Source organism: Chlamydotis macqueenii, chromosome 16 (assembly GCF_036417535.1).
Source record: "Chlamydotis macqueenii isolate bChlMac1 chromosome 16, bChlMac1.mat, whole genome shotgun sequence".
NCBI lineage: Eukaryota > Metazoa > Chordata > Aves > Otidiformes > Otididae > Chlamydotis > Chlamydotis macqueenii.
Genome location: NC_141571.1, coordinates 8,282,673 through 8,308,363, shown reverse-complemented (window position 1 = coordinate 8,308,363; position 25,691 = coordinate 8,282,673). Strand labels below are relative to the sequence as shown.

Genomic DNA, 25,691 nt, shown 5'->3' with positions numbered 1-25,691 from the left:
GCCTTCAGAAGCTACGACAGAGATTTAAAATTGGCAGTAAACTGCCCTCATATCATGGACATATTTTCCTATTCCCAGGAAAATATTACCAAATTTGGCCAAGTTACAACTCTTTACTGAGTCTGTGGTTTTCTAAAGATTCACTAGAGTTTGACAGCAGAAGACAAAATCAGTATGCACCATCTCCTGTCCACGCCTCTGTTAACTAGACTGAATATTCATTAATCTCTTTAAGCAGTTAAGTTTTGTCCTGCATCTGCAGAAACTGAACTGACTTTTCCTGCAGCTGGAGCTCCAGAGGTTGCTATGACACCAAACAAAAATTTTAAGTGGTTCCGCTGTACACACATGATCACCAATACCTGTGTATTATTGCCTACTCAGTATTACACATACTGGCACAGAAGCCCCTTGGAAGAAAATAAGAAGGGAAATATAATGGTGGAAATACAGAAGGGACAAAAGAAAGCAGGGAGGTAGTTGAGACTAGAACAAGGATTCTGACGGAGATGCTAAGACTGAAAACATGGTCGGTTCACATTGAGATGGAGAGGGAGGAATGGAAGGGAAAAGGCTAACTGGAGGTTGTGATGAATTGCTGGGGAAATAACAGAATTAGAGAATGACCTGAGAGCTTAGAGAAGGATAACAGTGCGTAAAGGTAAGTGGTGTGACTACATTATTGAAAAAGAATAGGGACGGAAAGGATGAAGAGTACATAAAGCTTCCTTGAGTTCACATCAGATCTCATTATGCCTGACTCTCAGCGTTCTTCTTCTATCAGCAAATATTACTATGACTCACTGAAAGTGTTCTCATCCCCCACCTAGCGCTCATCCATGGATGACTCTCTAAAGTAATTTTGACATAATTGACATAAAAACAAAGAGGAAATAGAAAGAACAATCTATGCTTATGTCTCTCACTGCAAGATGACATATAACAAGCTTCCTATTTGCACATACACATACAGAGAAAATCCTTTCATTCAGGAGCAAAATGAAGAGAACTTCAAAAATTACTGCTGGAACTATTCAATGCCTAAGCAGCAACTTGTAAAAAAAAAAAAAAGAAAATATTGATTTTTTTTTAATGTAAAAAATTCCCTTTACAAATGCAAACTGTAGCTAGTTCTTTTATACCACTTAAAATTAATAATTAAATACACTGTATGGCCACATTTGATACAGAAAGGGTATTTAACATCACTTTCCCATCTGCTGGAAGCAACTTTAAACATACTTACATTTTTAAATGATGAGACAGTTGCACACCGAAATAATTTGCAAACAGTATTAAGAAAGGTGTCATGACTCTTCTCTGCTTCAAGAACTTGCTCTTCTAGGAAGAACCATTTTAACAAATGCCTATGGAGAGAGGAAAAACACCTAATGAAAATTAAAAGCACCTGTTCTGGGTTTCAACATTGTCCTAGCTAGAGATCAGAAGTAAAAAAAAAAAAAAAAGAAGAAAAGAAAAGAAAAGAAAAAAAACCCAAAAACTTTAAGAGTATTTCAGAGCGCAGTACTGCTCATATAAATATCCAAGGGACACATACCCATAAGTAGACTACAGATGTTTACAGCCATGAGAAGAACCACTGGTCCTGACCTAAAGTTAATCTCCCTCCTTACCTAAAGGCAGATTTCTGCTTCCTTTTCAGAATACAGAGTATGTAAGCACTTGCATGGTGCCCAAAGGTCGGCAACAGCAGTGAGGTGAAAAGCTCTTCAGAACCCACAAAGACATTGCTAGTCCTGGTGGGAGTGAGAAAGTGCCTGCAGTGGTAGGAGGGAGGAGACAGCAGAGGAAAAGATGATGGCGGGTGATTTTAGCTTAAAAAGGTCAGGAATTATTAACCTAAAACATAGGTGTTCAGTTTCATCTGAAATCTGAGCCATAAGGGAAAGCCACCTAGGAAAAACAGTGTGTATTTGTTAAAATACAGAACAGTTTGTAAAGAGTTTTGATACTCTACCAATGATTAAGCTTCACAGTTTTTTTTGAGAAGTTGAGCACTGCCCATTTCAGGGATGAGGAAGGTGAGGCTGAACAGGTAAATTAATTGCCCAAAATGTACCAGTGACAACATCAAAATTAAAACCCAGCAGATTCTCATCCTGTATAACCACTCCACAACAGTCATTTCCTTTTCTGCTGTTGGGAGTACAAGTTAATTTCTCCCTTGAAAATCCCCACAGATGCTAAGCCTTAAATTTAAAAGTTCTAATTAAAACTCCTGCTCAAATTGCCAATTTAATCTTGTGCTCTCAGATTACTGCCATTACAGCTGGTAATGTTAGGGAGAAAAATTGATTCCTAGTCAATCAAGGTATTGCTCTCCCTTGATAACCAAACAAACCTCTCAACAAAAATCTGCTGCATTATTCAAGGACAACTTGTGGCCTAGCAAAGACTGGTGTTTTCTTCATATTCCAGATTACTGTGTCCCTACAGCTGTACTAAGGGAACGGGATCAGGAAAGGTTTGGGTTTTTTTTCCCCTCTCCCTGTGTTAGAGGGGGAAAAAAGTAATATGGAGTGCTGTTGCTTACCATACTTTAGGCACAAGTAATTGCTTAGAATTTTAATTTTATTTTCCTGTTCAAAGACAAAACACTCACCCTGAAAAAAAAAATTCCCAACCACCTGTAAGCATAGAACTTGCAAAAAGACCTAAATGGGTGAGACACTTCCAGAAACAGTTGGTTTGGCACTTGATTCAGTTAGCCATTTTTCATAGTCCTAGCTTAAGTATACAGTCAAGCATGCTGAGAACCCACTAACTATTTCTTGGTCTGGTGTACTCGGTTCTGAAAATTAGACAGGTTTCTAAACAGGTTAACAGACTCCTACTTCTGTTCTAAAATGCCTTGCCTCAATTTCCTGTCTGAAGCTTTCTCCTGGTACTGTGTAAGTCCATAAAATATGAAGTAGCTCGATAAGTCTGTTATCAGATGTGGGTGTAAAAATGCAAAGTACAAAAAATGAATTGCATTTAAAGAAAACTTGCTGAAAGCTAAGTCAATTGCCCTGTCCCTCACAGAGTAATAAACCTTACCGGAGGATATTACTTTGTAGTGGAGTAGAGCCTGAAGCTTAAGCACTGCCTATGTGGGTTTAATACCACAAGCACTTGGTTTCTTTCAACTTTTGAGTCAGTTAAAACTGATTTTAAACATTACACAATTTATCTCCTCATGTTTTCATTATATTCCTCCCAGAGGCAAACTTGCCCTCAGCTGACTCAAATGTTGACATACTGTTTACTAAATACGGTGAGGGCATCATCTAAGTCATACTGGCTTCCCTCATTCAGGATACAATAAACACCAAAACAGACACAACAGAAGATGGGAGCTCAGAGATATCTCCACTACTACATAAGACAATCATCAACAGCTTTAAATGAGTATGTAGAGCGCTGGATGTGAGACTTGAATTTTTAAAGTTATAAACGGTTTCACAGATACTTCAAGTCACAAAACAAATTAACATTATTAGCTTTATTATTAACATCAAACCCACAAGTAATGCTTCTAATCCACCATTAGGAATTGTGAAATCCACAGCAATAAATTACTCAGTGATGTTCCAAAATCATAAACACTTATATGTGCTGAAGCATGGGTAAACATATTGATTTAAAAACAAACATAAAACAATACAGAGCCATAAACATCTGAGTGATCCATATAAAGACCTGGACAGTTAACCTATAAAACACATAAAAAGAAGGGTGTAAATTTTCTAACGCAATGAACAAACCTCCAATTTATCAATTTTGGCATAGATGTTGGTCATTTCTGTCACCTTGTCTTTAATGAGTGGAATGAACTCGTCCAGGATCTGTGATGTATCCCTTCTAATCTGCATGAAAAAAGTATCCCACACGAGGATGAATCTTGGAGATAAATAATTCACTTTTTTCACTTGACTATTTCTTTCACATGAATATTTCAAAAAACACCTATTCAGAAAAGATATCACAAAGGCCCTTTTCCAGTATGTTATAAAGTACAGACTGGGAAAATAACTTACTTTCTCAAGTAATCCACGAGACAACAAAAAAAACCCCCAATAGTAGATAACAGAACTCCCATACTAAAAGTGTAACCAAATCCTTCCCTCTTCTCTGCAAATATCCATGCTACTCCCAAGAGATCCTCTACTTTCTATTATGAAATCTGTAGACATGAAGGGTAATGATGTATTTAAAATGAAAACTGCCTGTATACCATCCTTCATGTTTTGATTTCATTGGAGAAGAGCTAACTTATAGTACTTATCAATCAGCTTTTGAAAAGGATTTGAGTTAGTCCTAATTCAGGCAAGTAGTCCTAATTCAGGGGTAACAGGAAGCTCACTCTTAGCTATGAATAGTTATATAGTTATAGATATTTATATATATATATATATAAAAATAGTTATGTATATATAATATAATTCAGTTTGCAATGCAGACTGGCACTAACACAGAAACAAAGAAATGGCTGTTCAGGGTCCCATCTTTGAGTACACCACTTCTAGTATCTTGCCTTCAACAGGGCCTCAGGACAAGAATTCTCAGGAGAGCAGGAATCTTCACGCAACATTATAGCATAGACACCTCAGAGAAAGCTTCTGCTCCCTAATCCCTCTCAGCTTCTGTAATAGCAATTGCCCTAATACAGGAAAGATGGTATCAGAGTTTTGTTACCTACTAGAACCAAGCTTGTTACTGATAGCCATGTGAGAGCCTGAACCTTACCTGAAATCCTGCTGAGTGTTGTGTCAGCAAGAATTACCCAATTTCCTATATAAACAACTGCAAGTGCTTTGTTAGGTGGCAACAACAGACACTTCCAAGCAGAGTTCTATAGCTCATGGCATATACAAGCCAAAAATGATGGATAAAACAAGAACTGGCAAAAGCTTTCTGAATGGAAACATAAAAGCAAAACCAAGAAAATCTCCACAAAAACACTCAAATAGGCATCCTAATTTGTAAAACAGAGCAGCAATCCATTGATAAGACAAATGAGAGAGCAAGTTGAGCCCACTTTTATGTAAGTTTTGTTTCTCAACTACAATGGACTATAGGCAGCCTTGGTTCACTTCTCAATTAAAGCTGTCCTGCCTGCAATTTTAATAGACTTAAAGAACACAGAGGAATGAGGAACCCTTCAAAAGAGATTTTTGTCCCAAAGATGGAGCTAGAAGATATTATTCCTTCAACTTCACAGGGAAGAGTAAGGATCTTTTAGGTAGAATGGTGAGAATCTAGAGTTGGGCTAACACTGCAGGGAATTTTCTGGGCATTTTGAGATATAATCCAGAATCTCAAACCAAACATAAGTGCCTGCCATAAAGTCATTTAATCCATGGACCATGCTTTATAAACTGTAATAGGTACTTAGATGTTTTACTGATGATCATATGACTCATTTGTCTTTTTTTTTTTTAAGGAGTTGTGTTTTTAAAAGCTGAGTGTAGACAAAGCTATATACATATAAAATGACTCATAATAAGATTTTATGGTATTTTTATTACCAGAATGAGTACATGCATATCAAGTGCTTTTATAGTGCTGTAAGTATTCTATAACAGGAGATCAAACAGACGTATCAAAATAGTAGCAGCTTTCTATTGTAAACAAACCAATAGTATTCTCCTGTATTACTGGTCTCAGCACTACATCCACCAAACATAAATACAGACACCTCCTGAAGCAGCGACAGAACTGTATACACAGACACACTCTGTTATCTTTACAGTCTGTACTTCATATCCACCAGTAAGTGAGTGCAGACACTCGGGCAGGATCCCTGTGAATGGAGTCAGACTTGTATGTATGTTAAATAAAAATATAGAATGAATACACAATGAAGGAGTTGAAGCAGATGAATTCCAGGGTTTTCTACTGAATTCCTATTGAATTATTTTGGGTGAGTGGTAGGCAAAAAGCCCTCCTCTATCATAAAGTACATGTGAAAACAGATTGGGGGTCTGAGGTGAGGTTCATACCTAGGTAAACTACATCAGATTAAAATTTGAGCCTGGACTTTCCAAAGATAAGGTAACAAACTTGTTTGCTAATGTTGGTCTCAGAAAGGACTATGGACAAGCCACTCTTACAACTAAATGCTAAATAACTGCTGTAAATACAAACACAGTTTAGGACCCAGCCAGAAAGAGGGAGATGTTGTACAAAAGCTATCAACACAAGGTCAGAGCAGACACGGAACAAATCTAAACCATCTTTCTTTGAGGGTAAAAGCAACCAACCAATACAAGACACAGGAGGGCTGATTTTCTAGCAAGCAGCCTGTGATGAAAGGAAATAATATGCAAATATGATTCAGGAAGAGTCATTCTGCAGCAGTCTGCAGAATCACAGCGACAGAGGAGTTCAAGAGGAGTCAGCACATGACAAAGGGAAATTATTCTCTTGGTACAGCAACCTCTCACGAGCCAGAGAAAGCAGGACTGGTCTGAAACCCCACATTATAAAACAAGATTTATTTCCCCTTGTGCAATATATTTTACTTCATCTTACTGAAGATTTAGAAGGGTGCTCAGCACAAGCACCCATGGACTGCTGTGCTCTGGAAAAAAAACTGTATTCCTCTTACTAGGTTTTACTCTGCTAATTGGAGGAGGGGTCAAGGTGGGAAGATTTGATTCAGCTTTGTCTTCTAATTCAAGTCAGCAAGACTAAGCTCAAGGAGGTCGCAAACCAACAGCAAAACCAGAGTATGAATGATGAATAAGAACACAAACCAGGAGTGGCACATTGCATGTCAGGCAGTGAGACCTGATCCTTGCACATCAAGCTGTACCAGTTAAACAAGCACAGATTCTTGTTATTTTGTTTTTTATAAAACCTATTATTCTTTCAGGAAAAAAAAAAAAAGTAGCTGGAGCCACAGGTCAAAGACACTGTGCAAATTCTAGCAATCACAGGGACTTTTTTGAAAGGATCTCTCTATATTCTTTTTTTGTCTTTGATTCCATATGTTAACACAGAGTAACATAAAAAGATCATGAGTAAAAGTAACCACTGTAAACTGAACAGCTCAGTGGTGAGAAAACTGAGGTTTGTGTGTTCCTGAAGTTAGCAAACCCTAGCCACAGTGAACCAAACGAAACCACCTCTTCCTCCTCTTTTCCCCAGTGATGAAACCAAGTTTCACACCTAGGGCCTCAGGGAGGAAGTTCCCAAACTGTACATCCATGAGACAAAGATAAGCATGGAGCTGGTCTGTGGAACCATAATAAAGCAAGATTTACAAACATAGAATTTCCCTGGGCAAGTTCTGCAAGAAGGCTCAATGGCTTGAGAACCACTAACCTGCAGTTTTATAAACTGATGAGTATGCTGGAGGATAACATCTTAAAAAAAAAAAAATAAAAAGAGGAGTATCAAACATAAGCAGAGATTTTGTATCTATCCATCCATCCCCTTCAAGGATTAAGAAGCAACCAAATGGAAGCAGGGAATTCCCACATGTAACTAAACCAGCTGTGCACCTCTGAACAGATCTAATTTTCAATCATGCCTTAAGATATACAAGAAGAACAAAGAATTGTATCTAAAAAGGTAACCAACAGTGACCCATTGAAACAATAAGAACAGCATATACAAGACTGATTATTACAATTAATTTTTTTTGCTTGTGTGTCACTGGTTCAAATCATAGCTCAGGTAAAGATCACAACTTGATTATTATACTTGAGAAGATCTGAAGCCACTTAAAAGACATTAATTTACTTTGCTGAACTCAGTCCCCTAAGGAAGACATCACAAACAGTTAAATAACTGGCACTAGATTTTTTTCTAGTACAATCTTTTCATAGCAAGATGCTCCTTCCGCGGCAAGTGTGAGGCATGCTGAACTGTATTTACACTGTCACTTACCTCCTGTACAAGTGTCCTTTTAAAGTGCTGTGCCATGCAGTGCCTCGCCAGGTACCACAGTATGACACTGGAAATAGCATCTTGTTTTCCTAGCACTGAGGATCCAGGTTTTTCCTCATTGCAATATTCAAATGTATGCATCAAAAGTATTTGTAAGTGAAAAGCGCAGCATACTCAGTGGAGAAAAGCCAAATCCCTCTATGTGAATACTTTACTGAATGCCCAGTTGAAAAAAGCAAGATTCCCCTTGCCTTTTGCATAGACAAAAGACCAAATTGTTACTAGCAGAGAAGTTGGAATCAGTTCAAATTACATTATATTTATCAGATTCCCAGATAGCACTTGATGTGCTGCTGAAAGGAATCTTACATTGTAGGTACTGGATAGAAAGGCACAGAATCAGCACACTGACTGCAGTGCTTTCATGTTCCCAGATAAGGTCAATAATCTGCATATTAGGGAATTATTCACAGCCTGCAGGTTGTGGAAAAATGTTTTCAGGGGCAATGCAAAGATAGTGTATTGAAACTAGGTCAGTGGTTTTTGTAGAAAAAGTTGGCAAGAGAAGAAGTCTCACAGGAGGTTTAAAAGCTCACTGGATCCATCTGAACAAGCTAACCATCTTCCCCTATATTGGAGCCAAAATGTAAGGTGTGTGCTTGATTGATGGGAAAAAGCATAAGGTACATACAAAATCATAGAATCATAGAATGATTAGAATTAGAAATCTTAGCATAAGCTCCCAAACAGAAGAATTGAGTGAATGAACTTAATAGAAAATTAGAAGGAATACAATCAGCAGTGAAAAGCCATTGATTCAAACCACTTGCTTTGAGCAAGTGATGTCGTATCACTGAAGCAATCACCACCTTTCAGGAATGAACTCAAAGGTTTTTTTTTTTTGCCCAAGAAACCAGTCTCTTGTATTCTACATTTTGCATGGACTAAATGTGCCGTACTAGAGAATCTAAAGCCAACAAATGTAAGCCAAGATGCATCAAAAAATAGACTGCATGCTCTGAGGTTCACGTGCTCCTTTACAGCTATTTTTGTCAAAAGCTAAATGGAAAAAGAACTGCTTAAACAGCCACTAATACTGAACCATTCTTACAAGGCAGCTATTTTTTTCCTTTTTAAGTCCCCTACTAACCATGTGAGACTTTGATAAGCCAAGCTTTTGTTTCTTTCCACTCTATGTCACTTCCTTCTGGAAGCAACAATGCCTCCTTTCCATAAGCAAGACATGTCAGCACAAACCCAGAAACCGCTGATGTAAGTTGAAAAAGGATTAATAACTAGCTATATTGCAGACTAATTTGCCTAGAACAAAGATGATAGCCTCACTTCTCTTGAGCACAGAATTCCCATCCAAGGTGCAAGGAAGATCTGTTCCGTAACCAAATAATAATTATCATTAGTTGGCTGATGATATTTTGCATAAACTGTGTCAAACATGTTAATCTGAGTTTGCAATGGGTTCTTGCAGACCTCGCCAAACTTCTTTGGGGCCACCTATGTCTTATCAGTTCTATCCTTGACAGTGAGCACAACATTTCTCCAAACAACATTGGGATACACGAACAGAAAAGGTGAAAGATGCTTAGAAGGCAATATTGGCATTTGTTCTGTAAACAGAAGACAATATGCAGAAAGGCCAGCACACCAATGTCCTTCATTTGCACTAAAGTTGGTATGAATAAAGCCAGGAAATTGCTTTTCAACTGCCTAAGAATATTAGCCACATAATTTTCTTATATGCTTCGCTTTATCCGGCCCCTCTCCATTTATCTATGCAACTCTAAAGACTCATCCAACAAAATAGTTCATAAGCAACAAGTCCCCTGGAAGATGTTGGCTGTTGACTTCTTGCCATTAGAAGCACATTCAATGCAATTAGCAACCATTAGAATCATAGAATCATAGAATGGTTAGAGTTGGAAGGGACCTTCAAAGGTCATCTAGTCCAACCCCCCTGCAAGGAGCAGGGACATCCCTGACTAGGTCAGGTTGCTCAGAGCCTCATCCAGCCTGGCCTTGAACGATTCCAGGGATGGGGCATCCACCACCTTTCTGGGCAACCTGTTCCAGTGTTCTATAACTCTCATCGTAAAAATTTTTTTCCTAATTTCTAATCTAAATCTACCCCCCTCTATTTTAAAACCATTACCTCTCGTCCTATCGCAACAGGCCCTACTAAACAGCCTTTCCCCATCTTTCTTGTAGCCCCCTTGAGGTACTGGAAGACCGCTATCAGGTCTCCCCAGAGCCTCCTCTTCTGCAGGCTGAACAGCCCCAACTCCCTCTGCCTGTCCTCATAAGAGAGGTGCTCCAGCCCTTTTATCATCTTCGTGGCCCTCCTCTGGACCTTCTCCAACAGGTCCATGTCCTTCTGGGGGCTCCAGAACTGGACTGTATTTGCCAGTGACACATGCATTATACAAGATGCTTGAAGACAGAAGGAAAATGTTGTGGTAAGTACTAAAAGAAGAAAAGGTAGCTTGCACATCCCTCTAGGAAAACTTGGTCCATGCTATCTGAACTAGTGCTCTATGAAATACTCAGGAGGGATTAAAATGCAGTATCAGTTCCTCTACCTAATTTTACATTTTTTAGCCTAAGGAAGGAAAGAAAAGTTGACTGCAAAAATCACATTCATTATTTTTACATGAACACCATAACCCAAATAGCCTTCAGACAGCACTTTATGCAGAAAGCATGGGGTAAGCCTAATAGTAACACATACCTCCTGCTCTAAGTGGTTTATCCCAATTAGGCACTGACAACAGCAAAGATAATTGGCGTGTTACAAACATTGCATAGCGTATCAGTCATAACCCCATAATTAATTAGTACTCCCCACTCAGTTATTCCACCCGTATGAACTTTCCTCTTATATCCTGATTGCAGGCTCTTCGGAGACACAGCCAGCTTGGTGCATTTGTAGAGCACCTAGCACAGGTGGCCTTAATTAGTAGCTGGTGCCCATGAACATTACTGTAACACACATAACCCCATCTGCAGCAGGCAGCCTGGCGCCACCGTCTCAAACTGATCCAGCTGTTGCAGCACTGGAGCAGTCTTCTCGGAAGGCTTTGTAACACAACTAAGGAAAGGAAAAGGCCCGGGGAAAACACAGGTTATTTATTTATTCTAGAATGTACTACTGAAATGCACCTCCGGCGATTCACGACGAGGAACTCGGGCGGACACGGCACCGCTCACTGGAGGGAAAGGCAGGACAAAGGCGCGCAGGCGCGCGGCCCCCGCGGCGCGCTCCCACCTGTACCCGCCCGGCGGCGGGGCGGCGCCCGCGGGGGCGGCCCGGCTGCGCGCGCCCTAGCGCCACCTGGCGGGCGCGGCCCCCCGCTGCGCGCGCAGCGCCGCAGCCCTGCCCGCGGTGGCCGCGTTACTAACATGGCCGCCCGGCGCGCGCGCCCCTTGCCTTCCCGCCCTGAGGGCCGGCGGCGAGATGGCCTCGGGGCACGTACCGCGTCCGTTATCCCGCAGGCCTCGTCCCGCCTCCTCCGCGGCTCTTCAGCCGTCTCTTCCACTTCTTTCACCTGGGGGGAGAAAAACAGTCACAGAGCCCAGGCTGGGGCCTCGGCAGGTCTGAAGGGTGGTGGCCAGACACCACCCTGCTCCCATTGCTTGCATCTGCTGCCGTCCTGCTGGGGAACCCAAGCAGAGCTAGGGTACTTTTAGGCAACCACCATATCATCAACTCTGAAATGTCAAGAACCAAACACACAGAATTCATTGTACTGGGAAATGTAAAATCTGGAGGCTCTGGGAGGGACTTCTCACCCATGCACCAGGAGGTGATCCATACGGCAATGAAAGATGTCCCCAGCATCTACTTCCACATGGATTTCAAGTTCTAGATCTCACAATGAGTTTTCTGCCAGCATGCTTCTAAACCTATAATGTCAACACGTATTTCAGCAAAAGTTCCTTGCCAAGTATCTCGCTCAAGTTTTGAAGCAGGAAGGTTTACTCTAACAATTGCACTTCAATGTAACAACAAAGTGTAATTTATAGACGTCGATTCAAAGTTACAGCCCATGTTATTCACTGACAGAAAAATGGTTAAACTCCCTCTAAACCCAACCCATTACTTAATATCTAAAATAAAAAAGAAAACAAAAACAACAAACCAAAATGCAAACTACTTTGACTATTCTGAAGCAGAGCGAATGCTATGAAGGAAAACCAAGAGCTGCACAGGAGGACAGTTTTGGACAGCCAGCAAAATGTTTCCCATATCGGAAAAGGAGCCCATATCCAGAACTCCAGAAAAACTCAGCAGCTACAAGAGTGTCTTGCCTAAAGCCGAGAGCACAGACATACCCAACTCTGCAGAGGACAGAAGCTGAGGACTGAAGTTTAGAATTAAAGACTGTTGTTCACAAAATCTCAGTAAAGAATTGCAACTACAAGGAGAACAAACCTTCTATTCTGGGCATATTTTTAAAAACAAATTGAATAATCAGAGTCCAAATGCAGGACATGGGGTGGCTTTTAAATTTTACTGATTTCCAAGTCCTACATTTGCACCGTAATGTAAATAATTTTTAAAATCCTTAATCTATTCTCCTATCCTAATCACATCTCATATTCCCCAAAACTAAAATAATGAACCTCATGAAAACTTTTTTTGTGTGCATGTGAAATAAAGCCAAACAAAAGGAAGTTGTTGGGGGTACTTTGCTTAAATGGTCATCACAAAAGCAGAACAAGACCAAGAGTTGCTTTAGCAGACCTCTTTATAATCTTTCATCTGGGCTGGGCTGTAAAGAATTATCTTTTTCCTAAATAAAGCTTATTATCCTTTCACTTGGTAATAAAATTAAGGAAACCTGAGCCGCCTCTGAAATTCAAATTGTAGTTATCAATCCTAGAGCTGGGCTAACTCCAGGATTTTTTTTTTTTTTTGCCATTCTTAGAAGTGCCCAAGGACCTCCCAAAACAGGGACAATCTTATCTGGAACAATATGGCAAAGGGAGTTGTTATCATGTAAAGGTATTAGGCAGAAGGATGCTAGAAGAGGAAGAATAGGTAAGAAGACAAATGCACTTTGTCAGCAAGGAGTAGAACGGAAAATATTAGACACTTGATTTAGACTTAAGCAAGTGTTAAGAGGAGCATACATATAAGTTCACCCCAAAGGCTGTGCTTTGCATGGACTGAAGATCATCACTGGCATTCAACTCCTCTTTTACTTTGTAAAACCTATTCCACATAAATTGAGCAAATGTAATTCTGTGCAGAGCCTGAGCCAACTTTCCCGCTCAAACGGGATGGTGTTTTGCCTCTGGAGACCTATTTGCAGTCAACCTCTGCAACAGATTTGAGGAAATGATTTCAGGTGTGGAGGTATTCCTGGAGGTAGCTTCTGCACCACCACTAAGATGACGACAATAGGGAAGGCAAAAGCCTTTTGCCAGAGAACCAGTGAGGAGGAACAGAGAAACACAGGTTACTAGTGGGGCAACAAAGTACACACATCACTCTAGAAAGGGTGTTCAGAAAAGGCTGCTAGAAGTCATCCAGGGAGCAATTCCATGAACCCAGGAGACCAAATCCACTACGTCAAGTGAGTGTACTATTCTAGATCTGCAATCATGCAAGCTGGGGAAGGACTCAACTCCTAGTCACTTCAAGGACAGTGATTCAAAAACTAGAAAGGACAAATTATGCTATCACAAAGCAGAAAGGAAAAACAACATAAAAGCCTTAAGCACGTGGAAGAAACAGTGGCTGTTTTCACAAGGGCAAACATGTATGTGCATATATAGGACATAATATGGGCTAAGGATAAATACCTGTTCAGTAGAATACAGATATGAGCTCAGGCCCAGTTTTTAGTAGCAGGAACGTGACCCAAGTTGGCCCAAAATCTCTGCAACTATGTTAGAGCAGCATTGAGCTAAGACTGGTATGTATTGTCTCAGAGAAATTGTTAGCAGCTGGCATCTCCAGGTCAGCTTAGTGACCACACCTGTCAGCCTGTTCAGGTTATTTCCTAAGATGCTTGTGTCTCACAAACTCTATGTGAAATGTCCATGGTGGCATAAACTGTACCATGCTGTAAATCAATGCATGGATTTCAGTGGTGCTAACACAAGTTTAGATCCCCTAACAATCTGTTCCATGTCTATCTGAGGTAAAGATTTCTGTGTGGAAAAGCTGTTTTCCTGCTGCTGCTCCTTTGCATGCTTAAATAAAGGAACAGAATTTCCACATCTAATTTCCCCTCAGAAAGAAAAAGCACTCTTCCTCTCCACTGCATGTAGGCTAACTCTGGAAAGATCACTGCTAAGCAATAGAAAAATGCATTATTTTCAAATAAGAAAGAGTTCGCAGTGATTTCACATTACTATAGTACATTTAATTTGTGAAAAACTTGTAAGCATTGAGTCTGAGAGTCTGGTTTCTTGAAGTCTTCATAAGGCAGAGAAACATAATTGCACAGCAATCTCAGCATCAGATGGTCTACAGAACAATTCTGTCAAACTCCTGACATTTCTTGGCAAGTCTGTGCATAGTCAGCTTCACAGGCCTGAAGCCACTAACATAGCCACTGTTCAGGACTAGCACAGTTGGCTTAACGAGATAGTCCCAAACTGATACCAAACTTACAGCTTTTAAAAGGCTTTTAATGGCAGCAATCATTAAGCAAGTGTAAATTCCACTAATTTGACAGATGATGCATTAAGGAAACATTCATTTAGAGAAGCTGCATTAGCTGTACAGGTTCCTGTCCTGCTCTGACTAAACTTGCAGCCATGCTTCAGGCAGGTAGCTTGCTAACATTGCTAGCCCTTCTAGTATCTACCATAAGCATCTCACATTCCTAATGTTCATAAAGATTCAAACATTGGAGTAGCACGTGCTAGAGGACAGAAGCAAAGTTTATTGACACCACTGAGAGTAAGTTAATTCAAAACAGATTCACAGTCAGTCTTTAAAGAGTCTTACATAGCCTGAAACATAACAGAAGACAACAATAGTAAGAAACAATAGAAAATAGATGCGAACAAACCACTTACCACTATTTCTTCAAGGCATGCAACTATAAAAGCACACTAGGCATAAAAAAGCCAAAATACTACATTTAAGAAGTGCTCAACTGCAAATACTTAGCAGTTCCATATGAATTGCAAAAGAGAAAAACTACATTCTAAGGGCTCAATATATTTAAGGCACCTTCAGAAATGGTTAAGTGGGGCCTGCAGTACCAACAACATATTTACCATCATCTGTAATTAGGTACTTACTAAACAGGCCATATGAGCTCCTTCCAAGAGATTACAGAACTCACTGTACATTTATCATTAAGATCCGAAATAAAACCCACTGAAGACATTTCAAAGTTATTATGAAAATATGGGGCAACAAGTGCTTCTTAGTTAAGACTGTAATTTCATAATCACTTTAAAATTATATAAGCTAGCATTGGCAATGAAAGTAGTCTGCCCTTTCCCATCACTCATGCCCCTGAAGCCAACCCTTTGCAAGTAAGAGGATAGACATTCACAGGGCAATGAATCAGGAAATTGTTTTGGGTTGAAAACTAACCATTAATTTCTTTGTCATATCATTTTATCTCAGTGATAACTCAATTCATCACACAGCCATGTTAAGGCTAGCACTGACAAAGAAAATAGGTAGCGAGGGGAAGAGACATGTTGGATCTTTCAATAGGAGTGTTAACTTATCATGAAACCTTAGCCAAAGGCACAATAGCACCACTTCCAGATGCCATTTTAGTGTTCCCATATACCCATTGTTGATTCTCGTGTTTATTAATGGAAAGAAAACAAAACAAAATTAAAACCATTACTTCTTTTTTTTAACTTACAGAAAAAATAGTCAGTCTAGCTTTGAGGTTAGCCTTCCTTTCATATACTGTGCCCATGGCAATATCCCCTTCTCAGCACTTCCCTTTAAAGGTCTTTGTTTCTCAACAATCTCCTCCCTCTTTACTCTAAGCTCGAGATAAGATAAGCTTTTATAATTCCTTCCATCACTCCCTTTGATTTTGCCCCAGCATTATGCTCTCATTCAACCTTACAACAATTTACGTGCTTTTCCCAAGGTTTGGGTTGTCTTTTTTTTTTTTTTTTAAATACCAAGCTCACTCCTTGATAAAAAGATTTGGGTCAGGTATTCGATATCATCAACTGTTCAGGCCCATGAGATATGAATACAGCATTCTAACTTATTACACTTCTTGAAGGAACATGAAAAAAGAAAATTCAGCACTAAATCTCTTCTACAAAGTTTTCCAAAAAGCCTTCGGCTTTCACTCAAAAAGTTAAGCTGCCTTTGTTGGAACTTTAAGTGTTCTACTAGCACGTCATTGAGATGAAAAGGTGGGCATAGAAAACTTTAAAAGTAGCCAAACTAGAAAACCACACAGCTCTTTATAACATTAGACTCTAGCAGGAACATTTAAATATTGCTGAAAATTAACAGGTCCTTCGGTACAATGTCATCCTATGTCAGCTTCAGAATACTGAAAATAAAAAAAACCCTACAAAGGGAAAACAATCAGTGTGTAAGTGGAAACAAAAAGAGGAGAATGACAAGTGTATTTTAATAGTAAAACTAAAGTCTTTTGTAGCTATTTACAGGATACATTCAAATCAGGTAGAATAATAGTGTCATGCAGCATATGCTTGAAAGCTTGCACTTAGCAAAATCTTCTACTGGACTATACAAATATCTTATTTCGCATTCATTGTTGTTATAGTCTCACTTGCTACAACTGCTACAAAAAATTTAAAATAATAATTAAAACTAGGAGTTATATACTAGAGGAACTTGCTATTGCTAATTACAAAAAAATTTTAAAACGTGTACCTAAGGCAACTGTTTGTGAAAAGGAACTGAAAGCCTTCATTCTGATTTCCACAACACTGATATGTGACACAGCTGAGCTAGCAAGGCAAGGCCCACAGGATGAGACACAAGAATATTCCACAAAAGCTGTAATTAACCTCCAAGTAGGAAAATACCTAAATTATATTGCTGCTTTGAGAAAACTACCAATATAGACAAGAACCAAGAGGGATCAGTATTAAAACAAGCATTTCATTTCAGCTGAAGATGCCTGAAGGAAACAGAATGACTTGCAAGTAGCAAAGAACACAAGCTGTTTTCTGTATTCCTTGGAAGAACTAACAGGCTTGGCACTCAGTTACAAAAATACATAGTCTGCCATACAACACTGAGAAACTTGCTGTATTAATTGGCAGGTCTTCTTTATTTCTTATTTAACACCAGTACAAGTGATAAAACCAATTGAATCCAGCTGACATGAACTAATACTCTAACGAACCTTGTTCCCCACTAAATAGTTCACTTTGCAATGTCATCTTACTCAAGTTTGGAAATTCATTTTTTGTAATTGTTAATACCATTAACAATACTTGTTTCTGGCCTGCTATAGAAGCGTAGATGACTAAGTAGATCTTAATCCAGAAGTAAGACAAAAGCTGTCAGTGGTTTAACCACATAAAAATTATGTGGGTGTCATGGACTAACCATTATATGATCTCCTTGAAAATGCTGAACAGAAAATCAAAACAAAGATCTCAAGATTTGGATGTGTATAAGTAGTCTGACTTATTGCAAGTCATAGATAACCACATATGGAGCAATGAAATTGATGACAGTGATGGTGTCAAGGGAGAGGCATAGGAAAAAAAATACTCTGAATAGTGAAACTGAACAACAGTTTCCCTTTTTTTTTTCTTGGTGACAAAAATAAATCATATCAAGTTTTGCTGCCAAAATGAAGGACAAGGGTGATGGGAAGCTGTTTTTAAAGACTGATTTAGAAGTGATTTTAAGACTGATTTATAAATTTAGAAATTTTAAATAACCTGCCCAAAGAGAGTGTTACTCACTTTACATCACCACCAGGCTCAGGTGGGTGGGATAGGAGCTACCTACAGGTCAGAAAGGGGAATACCCCCAAGTGCTCCCCACTTCCGTAATTGTAGCCTTCCTCTCTTTTTTGGGGGTGGGTGGGGGAGTGTCTCAGCCTACAGAGTGCAACTTCAAACCCTCCCTCTTTGCCTTCAGGGATCTTAAAGCGTCCCCTATCCGTTACCAGGGTGGCGACAGTGCTATGCAAGATCACAACTGTCACCATCCTGACTGAGCTAAACAGCTAGACTCGGGTAACTAAGCGCACCGAAGATCCTCAAACTAAGCATCATTTCACATAATCACATCAGCGCACTCAGCCCGACCTTACCATCACCAGCAGACTTGGTTCCCACAGAACCAGAGTAGCAGTCATTTTTAAAAAAAAAAAAAAAAAAAAAAAGCATGGAAATACTTACTCAGCTATTCAGGAGCTCAGCAGTAGCTCAACTTTATCCAACACTGCATCCCAGCCACGGGAGACTTTAAGACTAGGCCCTCCTCAGCCAGAGGGAATGCAAACACCCCGCTCTCTCCAAAAATAAGACAAGCACCACGAGCAGCGGGCCGGCCCGGAGCCGAGCAGGGGAGCTGCTCGCACACCCCCGCTGAGCAGGGAGAGCCCGAGAGCTGCTGATGCATCGGCCGGGGAAAGCGGCCCCCGGCAGCCTCTCACCGGGCGGCGGGGGCGCGCCAGCGGAGGTCACTGCCCCCACGGCGGCCGGGCCCTGCCCGCTGGGAGCCCCCGGCCCGGGGAGTGAGCCGCCCCCTTCTTTCCCTCCCCCGCCGCCCCTTCCCTCAAGGAGCCCCCGGCCGCAGCCCGGCGACTGGCGCGGGGCCGAGCGGAGCCCACCCGCCGCACCTGCCCGCTCCCCGCCTCAACCGTCCCCCCGGGCCGCTACAGCCGGCGCCGCCGAGCCCGCCCCTCGCTCCCCAGCTGACAGACCGCCCCCGAGCCGGGGCAGCCCCTGCTCGGCGCCCCCTCCCCTGCGCCTACCTTCTCCCCGAGCGGCGGGGTCAGGCAGCGGGGCGAACCGCCGATCCCCGCTCTCCTCAGCCGCCGCCCCCGCCCGGGGCTCCGGTGGCTCCTCCGGTCGCAGCATCACCTCGGCGGCAGCTCGCCGCCGGTCCCCGGCTGAGCTCACGGCAGCCGCCGCTCCGCCCCCGGCTGCCGCTCCTCCCCTCGCCGGCCCAGCCAGCGCCGCCGGGAGCTTCCCGGAGCCTCGGCTCCCCGCGCGCCGCCTCAGCGGTCCCCGCGCGCCGCCTAGCGCCACGCGGCGGGAGCGGCAACGGCTGCCGCGCGAGCCGGCGGGCGCGGGCGGGCTGCTGCGACCGGTCAGCCCCGTCCTGTGCGCAGCGCGGAGCAGGAGCCGTGACGCTCTCGGAAGAGACGGGGGCCACAAGTTTAAATGTTTTGTTTAACGTCCTGGCGCTCACCTATGAAAAATGATTCAACAAAAACCATCGCCAAGCAAAGCCACACCACAGGCACAAAGCTTCCCCTCCCTGACCATTGCATTTGCCACTCTTAAAAATCCAGTTTTTCTAACAGCATTTCGCTTTAATGAGCCCAGAGGACAGAGCCTCAGATACTCAGTGATCAGATGCGCTAGCCTATGTCTGTTTTTAATCACTGAGAAGTTAAGGCTGCAGCTGAAAATGCTGCTTTAAGGTGCTCAGAATTTCTCTATGCCCTCTTTGCAAGCTATTCCAATGACTTGAGGTTAGCGACATTCAATTTTATATCAGGCAAGGCATATGAATATTAAGGCAGTGCCTAAGTCACAAAAAGAGCTCCATCCTCTGGTTGGAGGGCAGGAGTGAGAGACTGCCCATGGAAGCCTGCAGTTGAAGAGACTCCTCTTGGATGCTCCTTCGTTACCGATGACACTCTTCCTTGCATTAGGCTCCTTTAAAACACACTCAAACTAAAGCAACATTTTAGAGAAGGACAGATGATCAAGACAGCAGTTAAGAGCTGAGACAAATAACCATCTGTTCTCAGCTTGTTCTTCCTCCTCTAAGCAGGAAACAGGCCCTTCTTAATAACTAATCATCAGTCAAGGACTGGTAGGTAGAAGGGCAAGGATTTCTCAGTAACAGCGTTATTCTCAACTGGAAGGTCAGAAGCAGAAGCAGCCTGCCCTTGAAAGAAGCCTGGCCTTTTTTTTTTTTTTACTACATCTTGTACTGAAGACTCATACTAGGGCCAAGCAGACTCTGCAGTAGCAGGGAGATAATGCAGTATCTCCCACTACTCAGTTTGAGACATTATCCAATTTTAGAGTTTTATACCATATAAAACTACTTCTCAGTGCTTGCAGAGCAGAAGGCTGTAACAGGCCTGCACTGTCATCCAAAGCTTTTCTTGGCTTTGGATAAGACGAAATTATTGCTGAATAATAAGAGAAATTTAAATTTGGTTTAGCATTCATGAGAAAATGCCAAATTCATAGTCTGTGGTTTGCTGAGAAGATCAAAGCAGCCGGGCTTGAAGAGGTGTTTGAAACAACAGAAGAGCTAATGGGTAGCAGAGTTTCCCAAAATCTTTTCTTAAGGACTAGGGACAGACACAGTGAGCTGAATCTACTCTATGTCACCCTGACAAAAGCACCAGACAGACACTTTTATGCTACGCTTGTGGCGACTAAAAACCTCTTACCTGAAAAGTTGTATGGTATCTGCAAAACCTGACCTTCCACTGACCAGCAGTGCATGGAGGAAAAACAAACTACATCCCTGGGCATTTTATTTCTTGTTTCAATTGCAAGCTCTCCAGGTCTGGGCAGCCTTCTTGCTCTGTATTTGCAGAGTTAACAACATAGCCCTGTTCCCTGCTTAGCCACTCAGGGACCACTTACGCTGTAGACCCCAGAGGTTTACAGTCAGTATCTTCAAAAGAACCGTTTCTATCAGGGAAAGATGCACCACATAAATCTTCAGTGAGATCTGGAAAGTGTCTGAGAAGCTTTAACAGATCAGAATGAAATACTCCTAACTTGCTGTATATTACAGATTAACTGTTACAGAACGAAGTTATCATAGGCAGAAGAGCACGAAGAGGTCTGTTTAGAAGAAACACAAGGAGACAGGGGAGTACTTTAAGTGCTTTAAAAGTGTAACACCAGCTTAGATTCCTCTCGATTACTTAATACAGACTATGCCATCCATCCCGGTGAGCTTTAGCACTGGCACGAATTATTTACTGTCAAATAAACTCAAGAGAAAACAGCGCTAAAACAAAGAGATCACACATTGCATTTCTATTTCTATGACCGAACGGCTTTGTGACCTCCGCATCTCAGCTGTACGGTAAGGATTACCCTTCTACCTTCACCATCCTAACAGTTTATCAGAATAAAGCACAGCCAAAACACAAGGAAAACCACACATTGAATTACTTCATTTTTTCAAGATACTAATTGCAGGATGACTAAAAAAAAAGTCAAACATTTTTTCTACATTATACAGATCCAGTTGCTAACCATCTGAAGTATTTTCAAAAGACAATTAACAGCATTTCAGTATTTAATAAAACACCCAAAATATCTTTTACAAGCAGTTTCCTGCATTAAGTTTTAGGTAATTTCTTAGTAAGTTCGCAGAACATATCTACTTTTCTCATTTTACAGCACAGGATAGAAAGAGTACGACGGGCAGACTTAACAAGTTTATCAGGGGATTTAAGCTGATAAGATTTAAAATTTCTGAATTACAACTCCAAGCATTTTATATAACTTCATGTAGCAGTCAGAAAGTCAGAGAAATCTATGTTTACATATTCAATACTTTCTCCTCAGTGTTTTAAGAATTCCAAATCCTTTGCATCCTCCAACAGTAAGCACCCGATTTTTTTTTTTTTTTTTTTCCTTCTTTTTCCTTCTCTCGCTACTTTGCTATTGTTCTGGATATTCTGGACCCGGTAAAAAAAAGGAGAGGTCTTGTAGGAATTCTAGTGTGTCACAACAGCAACACCCTTTTCATGCCTAGAGGTTACTGTTACAGCTATGAGGGTCTTAAGAGAGAGGCTTGCAGGTAGAAACAGTAGCACAAACCCCTGCACTGGATGATGTCCCTATCTTCTCTAGCTCCTTTCACACCATCTGCTTTTCTCATCTGTCCCTCAAGCTTGGTTCCTTGTTTGAGCATTGCCAATGCATCTGTGACTAAAAGAAAACCCCCGTATCAGTAAGTAGGTATGACCAGGTGCTTAAAAGAAAGCATTCTGAAGAAGTTCTTGCATCACAGATAAAAAGAACTATGTTCTCCTGTGGAAAGCAAATGTGAGGGCAATAAATATGCTCTTACACACTTAAATGTAACATCCACAGAGCCTGATACAAGTCTTTCGCACTGATGAAATGCAAGGTATTTCCTTATACTATCAGGTAATAAAATGGTAGTTCAAGTAGAAAGGAATGTTATTTGGAAGGACAGGAAACTATTAGCTACACTTCGAATTGCTGTAATAAGAAATGCTGGCTAAATAGCCCAGCACTTCTTCAAATAGCTTCGTGCTTTGTATTTCTAAAGCACTTAAAATCAAGCATACCACATTAAGTCCTCAGAGACAAATTTATCTCCTATTTGATAGGGAAAGTACACAAGTGATCTATCATAGCTGCACAAGGAGTCTGAATTCTTAGATCTTGGCTACAATCTCGCTTCTCCAAGAACCAGCTGTACCATTTCTCGCATACTTCTACAGCATCCAAGAATACCACATTTTTCCTCATGCTAGTACTGGAAGCCATTTATGAAGTTACCTTGAAGCTGATTATTCCTCTCTAGCATTACCTCATGCAACTACCACATATTATATGAATATTGATACTTGCATTGCAAAGAACACACCATTCATCAGAAGTAATTCAGGCAAGTGTGAAACTAAATGCCACAGTTAGTTTTAAGATAACAAGAAAACTTCAAAGGGATATTTAGCACTAGTCAAAATCTTTCTCCTGTTGTTATACCAAGTAGAGGATTCTCAAACTGATTACTTATGGAAATCCCATAAAGTTTTTATATCTGCAACCACACATGAGTGTTCAATTTCATAACATAACTGAAGTTCTAACATCTTGTTAAGAGCTCATCACCTTGAGAAAAGTTAATTACTGTTGGCATTTAAAGGACAGAATGCTATCGCATGGTATTTAACAGTTGCATTCTTTCCTCAAGAAGACAGCAGTAGGGAAAGTTAGTCTTCCTTTACAATTAATTTCTTAGTTTAGGAAAACTACCAGTAGGGATGACAGTGATTTGTAGAAATAGTGTTGCTGACTTGCACGAGTATGCATTTTAGCGTCATTTCCTTAAAGTGTCCCAGATTAGGTTCTCTACTGTGCCTGCACTGCAGATTCAGTCCAGGACAATAGTAGCGTTCGTCTACTCTTTCAGTTCTTGTCCAACCTAAAGCACCCTATCAAGCTTACTTTATCTTCATAGATACATGCATTCCTGAGGACACGTTCCTTAGTCTTTGCTCCTGCAATAAACCACACCTTTAATTCTCAGTGGATTTTACTTAGGACAAATTCTCCTACACTTGGAAGCTTGTTGGAAAGCACAGAAACATTAATGGATCCTAATGGTCCAGCTAAATAGTCTGTATCCTTGCTGCAAAGAGCACAGTGACTCGGTGAGAGTACTCCCCGTGCTCAGCAGTCGGTCCCAAGCCAAGGAACACTGGAGGAGATGCATTTGCAGAGAGTTCAGGTCAACACCAGACTCATTCTGTGGAAGTATACCTTAAATAAAATAGTGTCCTCTAGATTCAGTATATTTTTAAGGAGAAAAACTACTTCTTAGGGAGATAAAATTCACTATGAACCAAATAACTCAAGGCTGGTAAGGGGAAATTATATTCAATTGCATTTTTTCAGTCTGTTAATATTTAATTTCCTCATACAAAACTGTCTATACATAGCTTTATTGTTTTTCTACAGTCTTTTTCAGGTGGATCCATTTCTACTACTCAGTTTTGTTATACTAAAAACATCCTATAATGCAGATGACATTACTTTTTTCAGACTGGTATCCTTTTTGAAAATAAGCAACTAGAACTGTACGTTATATTAAAAGCATTGCTGAACCATGGTTTTATACAGTAACATGTTATCAGTTTTGTCCTTTATTTTTTTTTTTAATGCTAGCAAGTACAGGGTTGATGTTTTCACTAAACTATCATAGCCCAGGATGGGCTCCTGAAAGGCAAGTCAGCTTGGCATTCATCATAACATATGCAAAATTAAGACAGATTTTTCCCCACACATGCACACTTAACCCACACTGAATTGTTTGCCATTTCACTGTCTAATTTTGCAATCTGTCTGCAATCCTTCATATTTTGCTCCTGGGTTTTTTTTTTGTATCTAATTTATTCAAGATATCCAACACTTGAAAAATTTCAGCAGCAATACTAGAAAGTTACTTGCTCCCACAACGACTCATATGTTAAAGAGTCAGTAACTTGGAAATCCCTTCCAGCTTTAGAGCTTTATGTATTTGGATAGAAATTCTGAAGTTAAAACACTACATCTGAGTTTTAATACAGGCAAGATGAATTTTGAAAGCTCACACCATTTCAGCAATACTGTACCAATTTCAGCATTCTGTTAGGAAAGGGGTGAGCCATGGGGTTCTGTGTAAAGTAAAGAAATTTTTTGTAGCTACATGACATTCAGGCTTGAGTGCACAGATGAAATAGACCAGGTTCCTTTGCTGCATACCAACATTAAGGTACTGTAATGCTGTTCTCAGCCTTTTTGTCACCTCCACACAGCTACACAGGCAAGTATGAAAAGTACTGAACCATACAAATGAAACTAGTCACACATATATGAAAGAAGGTACAGAACAGAAGTTGTATGATCGGCCCCAAGACCAGGAGTCACAGAAGCCCTACACAAAAGGGCTAAACAAAACTCAAGTCTTTTGTTGCTAGGTAAATGTTTACAAGGGCTGCCAAGGCATTAGATACGGGAAAAAACATTTGCAAGTGGAATGGGTTCAAGTTAAAACTTTAATACAGTTATACCAAATACTTACAGTGGAAGCCTCCATCTCCCCAGGAGCACTTGACAAAGGTGATGAGGATGAGGAATCATCTCCCAGGCCTCGTGACCTAAACTTTACCGTGAGCAGTCGTCAGGCAAGCGATACAACGTAAGACTCATTATTTGCAGCTACTGTAGGAATAAGAACATCACAGGTTAGTCAACAGGTCTGAAGGACAAATGTTTTGAACCCTTGCACACTTTCCAGAGATTTGCTCCAGAGAAGGGAGCAGAGGAAGCAAATATTTAAGATAGCTATGAAAACAAAGCCCGCTTAGCTGCCCAAGAAAAAAAAAAACAGCCCTTTTACTTTCACACTTGAAAATGAGATCATATTTTTCCTCATTTTACTTATCTGACAAAATAATTGAGAAAAAAACAAATTTTATTTCTATATCCATTTATTATTCCAGTCTGTAAAAATATAAGACTAATATACAACTACATCTAGCTTGATTCTGTAAAATCAATCTTCATTCAGTGAGATACCAATGTACATTATACATTAAAGTTGTAAGAAAAATACTGATATTTGACATTTTAAACAAGTTCATTCATGTAAAAATCACATTGCAAGTAAAATTTAATTAGAAAATACATAATATTCACAAAAATACACGTTAAAGACAGCTTGTGAGAACATTGTCCTAAATTTAATTCAGCTGTGGAAAAAAAATATGATTCACAGTTAGGCTTGACTTATCCAGTACCATAGCAGAACTTCAAAGTAAATGCATCTTAATTCTATTAAGAATTTATTCTTTTTCCTATTAAGGTGCACTTAAACCTCCCAGTCT

The 25,691-nt window shown here is 40.6% G+C and overlaps 1 long non-coding RNA gene across 3 annotated transcripts in view; it reads right to left on the bottom strand.

The window, feature by feature from the left end:
- LOC147598712 (uncharacterized) overlaps positions 1-18,987 on the bottom strand; it is a 76,479-nt gene extending 57,492 nt beyond the window's left edge. For all 3 annotated transcript variants that reach the window (XR_015260345.1, XR_015260347.1, XR_015260346.1), the window contains exons 1-2: positions 18,834-18,987; positions 1,247-1,367 (exon numbers count right to left, since the gene is read on the bottom strand). This is a non-coding gene — a long non-coding RNA (uncharacterized LOC147598712). The remainder of the gene's footprint in view (positions 1-1,246; positions 1,368-18,833) is intronic.
- Positions 18,988-25,691: the final 6,704 nt, after the last annotated feature.